This window comes from Pteropus vampyrus, unplaced genomic scaffold, assembly GCF_000151845.1.
Source record: "Pteropus vampyrus isolate Shadow unplaced genomic scaffold, Pvam_2.0 Scaffold64, whole genome shotgun sequence".
Taxonomy (NCBI): domain Eukaryota; kingdom Metazoa; phylum Chordata; class Mammalia; order Chiroptera; family Pteropodidae; genus Pteropus; species Pteropus vampyrus.
This window is the reverse complement of record NW_011888845.1, coordinates 5,077,485-5,086,167: the sequence shown is the minus strand read 5'-3', so window position 1 is coordinate 5,086,167 and position 8,683 is coordinate 5,077,485. Positions and strand designations below refer to the sequence as shown.

The 8,683-nt window shown below is 31.8% G+C and overlaps 1 pseudogene; it reads right to left on the bottom strand.

Annotated features, from left to right (window-relative positions):
• Positions 1-8,159: 8,159 nt before the first annotated feature.
• On the bottom strand, positions 8,160-8,275 carry LOC111740527 (annotated as a pseudogene).
• Between the last annotated feature and the right edge of the window lie 408 nt (positions 8,276-8,683).

The window sequence follows — 8,683 nt, the reverse complement described above, 5'->3', positions numbered from 1 at the left end:
AATAAATAAATAAATAAATAAATAACCCAATTAAAAAATGGGCAAAGGATCTAAATAGACACTTCTCCAACTTCTCCAAAGAAGATGTATGAAAAGCTACCAGGTCCATAAAAAGATGTTCGACATCACTAATTATCAGAGAAATGCAAATCAAAACCACAGTGAGATATCACCTCTTGCCCGTTAGATGGCCATCATCACAAAGATAAAACAAATGTTCCCGTGGATGTGAAAAAAGGGAACTCTTGTGCACTTTTAGTAAGATTACAAATTGGTACATCCACTATGGAAAGCATTATGGAGTATTCTCAAAAAGTTAAAAATAGAACTATCAAATGATCCAGCAATTCCACTTCTTGGAAAGACAAATACCATATGATCTTATCTATATGTAGAATCTAAAAAGAATAATAAAACAAGCAAAACCAAAAACAAACTCATAGAAAAATGAGATCAGACTTTGGTTATCGGAGGTGGATGGAAGGAGTAGGGAAAATTGGGGAAAGGGTGTCAAAAGGTACAAACTTCCAGTTATAAGATAAATAAGTATTAAAGATGTAATGTGCAAGATGATGACTATAGATAATACTGCTATATGATATACACGGAAGTTGTTAAGAGAGTAAATCCTATGAATTCTCATCACAACAAAAATATTTTTTGCCTTTTTAAAATTTTCTTTCTTTTCATTGTATCCAGATCAGAAGATGAATACTAGCGGAATCTATTGTGGTAATCATTTCATGATGTATGTAAATCAAATATTCATTCCGTAAGCCTTAAAATTATACAGAGATTCATATTAATGATTTCTCAATAAAACTGGAAAAAATATTTAAATAACAAGATTTTAAGGAAGTCAAAATGAATGATACTTGTTGAAAAACTGAAGTAGCCTTTTCAATTTATATAGAGGTACTATTCAAAATCAATGTGATTAAAATGTTTTTTATTGCTCAGCTGCTTTGTGAGTACTTATATTTTGGCATCAAGTAAGAAGATCATAAAAATCATTTAAAGACACAATTAGCATCTTGGCTATAATATTGAGCAATTAAGGAATTTTATTCTATGAAGAACTACCTAACTAAATTATTTTAGACTATCTGACTTACCCAAATAGGGCTTGAGAGGCTTGTTAACTCTCCTTAAATAAATCCCTGCATCCATTCTTCCTGGAGTATGCTGCATACAAATGACCATGACGTAGCCTACACAGAATAACGCTGGCAGTTCAGAGTGTCTGCCCTTGTAACTTTTAATGTTATCATATAAATTGAAACTCATTATGTCTTCTCTGTCCATGTCATCTCACCATGAATGGCATCTCACATAAGCTCCTCATATCTCATTGTGAGGTGCTGAACAGGATAAACCTGTCTATGCAATCAATATGTCACACACTTGGTATTTTAAATCAGTACATCTTCAATATGCCCTGAACATTGCTGAAAATCCATTCAAATTTCAGGCGATTAGTTTACAGATCAATAGACAAGGAGGACACAGATTTAATTTTTTTTACTAAGGTAGATGTCCACCTTTTATTGATAACTACATTACTCTAAAAGAATGAATTGCTTATATTTAGTATATGTGTAAAAACACAAAATAAATATTAAACTACAAAAACACATTATAATATATAAAACCAGTAGAGTTTATTGCCTGGGAACTTAACATAATTTTCTAATACAAGATGCCTCAAGGATTCTATATAGAATCCCTTCCTTCTTTACTTCCTTCCAATTAAACCAGTATTTAACAGGGCACTTACCATGATCCAGGCATATTTCTTATTGACGAGCATATATAAGTAATCAAATAGTCCCTGTTTTCATGATATTTGCCTTCTTCTCGAAAATCAATAAAAAATTTATAGAGATATAGATGACATAACATATATACATATATATATATACATATGTGTATGTGAATTTGTATACAGTTATTTGCATTAAGTACTATGAACAATTTAATCAAGATACTGAAAAAAAGTGCTATTTTAAATTGAGATTGAGTGGTTAGTGAAAGCTATTCTGAAATTGAAATTAAAATAGAAATAAATGCAGTCAAGGAATGAGCACTAACGTTATCTGGGTGAAGAGCTTACAGGCTAAATAATAAATAAGTGCAAAGATCTTGAGATGAGAAGAGGCCCAATATTTCAAAGTAACCTTTAGTTGACCACTGAGGCTGGAGACCATGGAAGAGATGTGGATAATGAAGGTTTTAAGTTGTTTTTGGTTTATTCTTTTAGTTGCTTGCCTTGTTGATTCTTTTGGTTTTTTTTTGATTGCATTTTTTCAAAAAAAAATAATTCTGACTGATGGGAAGGATGATGATGACAGGAAATAACAGTTGGGGCAGAGTGACCAGCTAAAGGTTATTGCAGTGGTTGAGCCACACATTATAGTGTCTTAACATGAGAGTAGATCAATGAAAGTGGTGAAATTTGTTCAGATTTAGAATACCTTTTCAAGTTAAAGCCAATAGTATTATCTCATAGGTAGATGAGGGTATGAAAAAAAATAAAGGAATAAAGAATAATTTTTGTCATGAGCAGCTAGATAAATACATTTGCTATTTACTGAAAGAGGAGAGTCAAGAGAATCAATGATACTTCTAAGTAGATGAGTAGGAATATAGTTATCTGAATCTAGTTTATAGAAAAAAATAAAAGCCTCAGATGCCAAGTTGAGCATTATTAATATATAAATGTTATTAAAATATACATATCCTGTTAAAATCAACTAGGAAATGTATGCAACTGTAAAAAAGGAAAAGTTCAAGATTATCAATACACGGGTAGTTAAATTATAAATTTAATAATCATATAGACTAAATGTTTGCATAAACATGGAAATCTATCATTGAATATATTTTAAAAATATTTTTAATACATTTTCTATAACTAGAAATTATCATATCAGGCTTAAGTAAAGATGGTAAATGAATTGTATGCCAAAATCTACATCTGCTATTTCAGAAGAAATATTTGATAAATATAACATTATGTATATAAACAGATAGTTATAAACACTAGAAAACCATATATATGTTCATTTTACATATATAATATATGCATACATAATTATTTTAGTAAAAAATGATCTATGAATTTGACAAATCTCATCAAATAGAAATTGACAAATTAGTTGCAAAATTTGTATGAAAAAGGAAAGGACCCAGAATAATCAAAACAATTTTTAGAAAGAACCACGTTGGAAGACTCATATTGTCTGATTTCAGGATTTACTAAAAAGATAGTTAATCAAATATGTGGTGTAGCATATGCGTAGACATATAGATAAGTGGAATAGGATAGAATGTCTACAAATAAACCCACACAGATACGTTAAACTGATTTTCAACAAATGTTCTGAGGTAAGTCAATAGAGAAAGGATAGTACATTCACTAAGTAGTGAAGTATTGAACATTCTTGTATAAATGAATCATCACCCATTTCTTGTCTTACATATGAAAATAAAGTTGAAATATACAAATGTAAAAAACAAAGTGATAAAAGTTGTAGTAGAATAGAAGAACATTTTTGTACCTTTATAGTTTATAAATATTTATATGTAGGATACAAAAGCATGAACAAAAGAGAAAAAACGGTAATGAATTAGTCAACATCAATAAACAGTAAATGTGCTCTTCAAAAGACATTGTTAAAAAAATAGAAATGCAAGCTGCAGTCTTGGAGAAAATATTTACAAATTATACAGCAGACAAAGATCTTCATTCCAAAATATATAAAAGACTTAGAAACAAAAATGTAAACATACTAAAGAAGAGACACAGGTAGCAAATAAGTACATAAAAATGATGCTATTAAGTCACTAGACATTATAAAAGTAAAAATTAAAATCTCATTGAGATACTACTACACACTATTAGAACAGGAAAAATTAAAAACAAAAACATCATGGAAAGTACTAGAAGGATGTGGTGAAGCTGGAATTTTCATATAATGCTCGAGGCAATGCTGCTTTCACATTACAATGACAGATTTGAGCAGTTGTCACAGAGACATAATGGCATACAAAGCCTAACATATTTACTCTCTGGCTCTTTAAAGAAGTCAGTTTCTGCATTGCTCTATAGTCAGCATGGGAATTCCTGTGATACTTACTATAGATATACTCACTTTTAACTAAGAGGAAGAACAATAATTTTTTTCTCAAAATGTACCACTATTATATTTTCTGTTTATTAAATACATTAATTAAAAATAAGAAAAAGAATTTGTTTTATTACTATTTTCCAGTGTAATGCACTATTTTGTTGTTGCTGTTGTTGCTACAAATTCATATAAGCTGCCCTTTCTCTCTGATAGTACTTGACTATGGTAAAGATTTTTTTTTCAACTCCTGAACTTAAAGATTTGGATGATGGAAATGATGTCATTTCATAGAAGCAACTCCCTAAACTAAAATTGTGAATTGGTTGAAGAATATACCTTCTGAATATTTTCATACCTCAATTTAAGTTAGTTGCTTGGACTCAATTTTTTTCCTAATGTTTTAAACATGAACATTCGCTTCATATAACCATTTAAAAATGTCCTTATATCTTTGCTCTAAGAGTAGATCTCAGCTGGCGGTGATTTTGCTTTTCTAGAGGAAATTTGGCAATAGCTGTTGAAATTTTCACTAAGTGCAATTCTGGTGGAGGGAGGAGGACATGCTACTTGCATGTGGCAGGTAGAGGTCAGAGATGCTGCTAAACACATTACAATGCAGAGAATATTCCCCAAAATGAAGTTTTCTGCCCAAAATGTCAAGTGCTGAGGTTGATAAAGCCTCCTATAGAGATATGGCAATAAATAAAGTAATTAGCTTTCAAGGTAACACATTTATCCCCAAATTGCTATCTTCGTTTCATCTTTCATTGCACATATACCAATTTCAACATCTTCCCTGAAGTAAAATGATAAATCTTTACAGCAGATTTCATGTAATAAGCAATGTGTAATCACAAAGAACATAAGTTTAGGAATTTTTCAGCAAGTTCCAGGAAATAAAATAATTTCCCTGCAAGCAAAATTGGTTGTTAATATGTTGATGCTATTATCTGTAACATACAATGTTAAGACTTTCACTTTTTCAGGCACTATTTTTTAAGGTGGCCTTGTTGCTATTCTGTCTTACTGGAAACACTTGTAACATGACAAAGCAGTTCCAAAGGCATTTGTATGTTATTCAATGTGTCTTTAGCTAAGGAAGAAAGATACAAGCATCTCACAATTGGACTTACCTAATAATTACACACAGTTTTTAAAGGTATCTTTTTTTTTTTTGCTTGATGTTATAATTGCTAGAATCAAAGTTTCACAAATTAGAATTATAAAAGTGTAATGTTTATAATACGCTATGTATTCTTTAATTTTTACAAATTTCTGTTGAATGTAATAATTTTCCTTCCTACAGTCATCTATTAGTTATCTATCTTATATTTGTAATGACTGTCATTCTATTTCACAACAGACTTAATTATTCTTAATCATTAAGTATTATTATTTTTGTTGTAATATTATTTTATTATTATATTGTTACAATATTATTATTTTACATATCAACAGGTTGATAAAAATTTATTATAAAAGACGGATTTTTACTCCAAGTTACATTTTCTTGTGATGATTTTTGATGTATACCTATCAGAGTAATTTATGTATTTATCTTTTATATTTTCCTACATGGTAGACTTCCTATAAACAGGACTTCCAATTTTTAATATTTTCTGAATATTAATCCATATTTTTATGGCATTTAGAAATTTTTTAAATTAATGATTTTATAACAGTTTACAAAGGTGCAATATTGCAAAAGCAATATGAATTTTTATTAAAAATTTAGAAAATGTATATAAGCAAAAATTAGATAATAATCTTATTATCTAAATAGATAAAAATAAAGCTCATTATATAAAAAGAAGTTCAGCATAAGGAATGTCTGAAAAAATTGTCTATTAGAAAACACTTTAAAAATATCCTCTAGAATTTCTCAGTCAAGGTGGTGCAGTAGGGAGATGCTGTGCTCACCTTCTCCTACAACCACATCAAAATTACAACTAAACTACAAAACAACCATCATTGAGAGTTGCCTGAGGTTTGACTGAACAGAAGTCCTATAACTGGGAATATGCATAAGAGGCCACATTGAGCCTGGTAGAAGGGGTAGAGACACAAAATGGGTTCGTACCACAACCGCCAGCCCACAACTCTGTGTGGCAGTTGAGAATTGGGAGGGATATCTCTCCTGCAGAGGTATCCCTGGAGGAGTAAGAGGTCCCGGCCTCACATGGGCTTCCCAATCCAGGGTTCCAGTTCCAGGAAGAGAAATCTCCACAACCTCTGGCTGTAAAAACAGCCAGATTGTAGCTTAGTGTGACAGAGGGTATTTGGAGTCATAGACATTCCTCTTAGAAAGCCTGCACGTGAAAATAATGCTGAGAGACTCACTTGCTCTGATCTCCAGCACTGGAGAAGCAGCTGGAAGGCAACAGGGACATATGAGGAGAAACTGAATTGTTTGGCTTTAGGGTGAAGACTGCAGGGGAAGCTTTCTGCCAGGCAGAACTGCTGGCAGAGTCCATTGTTCCTTTGTTGAGCCTGTCCTCTTTCTAGCATGCAAACACATACAGTTTCCATTTGAGACTCCATCAACCTAACTAACACTGGTCATTCCACCCTGGCAATTCCCCAAGACACTGCCCCACCCAACTTGCAAGCTCACTGATGTCACCTCCAGTGGCTTTTCCATACAAATGGAATCATGCTGCGAAATTTCCTAAAATCTCTCAAAGGTTAACAAAACCTAAAAAAGCAGCATCTGGCCTCAACGTGTCCCGTATCTCTTGCTGAACAGCCCTAAGCCTGGCACTAATGGCAGCTGGCTTTGGTTCTCGGCTTGACCTCTTGACGTACCTCTAAGCCCAGCATGTGTGGTGGCCATCTGCAGACTACTTGATGACTCTTGCCAGGTGGCCCCACACAGTACACAGATAGGGTGGCTGAATGGATAAGCAAACAAGACCCTTACGTTTGCTGCCTACGAGAGACTCACTTCAGACTGAAAAAAACACACAGACTGAAAGTAAAGGAATGAAATAAGATATTTCGTGAAAATGGAAATGAAAAAAATTCTGGGGTAGTAATACTAATACCAGACAAAATAGACTTTAAAACAAAGGCTATAACAAGAGAGAAAGTAGAATCCAGTAATTCCACTTCTGAGTATTTATGCAAAGAAATCCAAAACACTACTCTGAATCCATATGTTTATTGCAGCATTATTTTACAATCACCAAGATATAATGGCAACCTGGGTGTCCATTAACGGATGAATAGATAAAGAAGAGGTGGTACATATATACAATGGAATACACGCAGCTATAAAAAGAATGAAATCTTGCCACCTGCAACAACATGGATGGACATAGAAGGTATTGTGCAGAGTGGAGTAAGTCAGATTAAGACAAATGCCATATAATTTCACTTACATGTGGAATCTAAAGAACAAAATAAACAAACAAAATAAACAGAAACAAACTCATAGATGAAAAAAACATTTTGATAGTTATCAGAGGGAGGGGTTTGAGGAGGTGAAAAGGGGAAGGGATTAAGAAGTAGAAATTGGTAGTTACAAAATAGTCATGGGGATGTAAAAATAGCATAAGGAATACAATCAATGATATTGTAATAAAAACATATGGTGCCAGATGGGTACTAGATTCACCAGGGTGATTAACTCATAAGTTGTAAATGTCTCATCACTATTTTGTACATCAGAAAATATAATATTGTATGTCAACTATAATTAAAAAATAAAAATATTTTTTAAATCCTCTAATTTTTATCTAAAAGAGATATGAGTAATTGTATTAATTAAAAAACTGCAGGCTATAAAAGTAATGGGATAGTTAGAGAACAATAAAGAATCCTTTAGGTTAAAAATATAATTATTGAAATATACTAAAGGAGTAAAGTAAGAGAACATGGATCTCAAATAAGTAATTTCCATTTTATTTATTTTTCAATATATTTCCGCAGCAGACTTTTTTTTACCCTTCCTGACTATTCTGCAGATTGATTTATTTTTCCAGTTTTATCTACAATGTTGAATATTTTTTAATTATTTATTATTATTCATGCCTACAGTACCTGGTCTTCCTAGGTGGTCTCCCATCCAAGTACTAACCAGGCCCGACCCTGCTTAGCTTCTAAAATCAGACATTGGACTTGTTCAGGGTGGCATGGCCATAGACCACAGACTTTGGCTCCACTGGAGTGTTAACCCAGGACCTTCTGCGTGTAAAGCAGACATGCTAACTGCTACCCTATGGAACCATGTCCTACAATGTTGAATATTTTAAAGACCAATTTCCTTAAACCACAAATGTTCTTATGTCATATTCTATCTTTATTAACTTTCAACTTAAAATTTCTTTGTTTTTTAGACAGTTAAATTATTTTTTTTAAATATCATAACAATAAATGTTTGGGGGGATATTTTAAAAAGACATCGATTATATATAGATAATTATTTTAACAATTTTTATATGCATTTCTAAATATTTAACTTTTTGTGATAAGTGAGTTAAAAGTATAGACTCTTTTTTTATTAAATATATTGGGGTTCTATTGATTTATAACAGTATTTAAATATCAGGTAC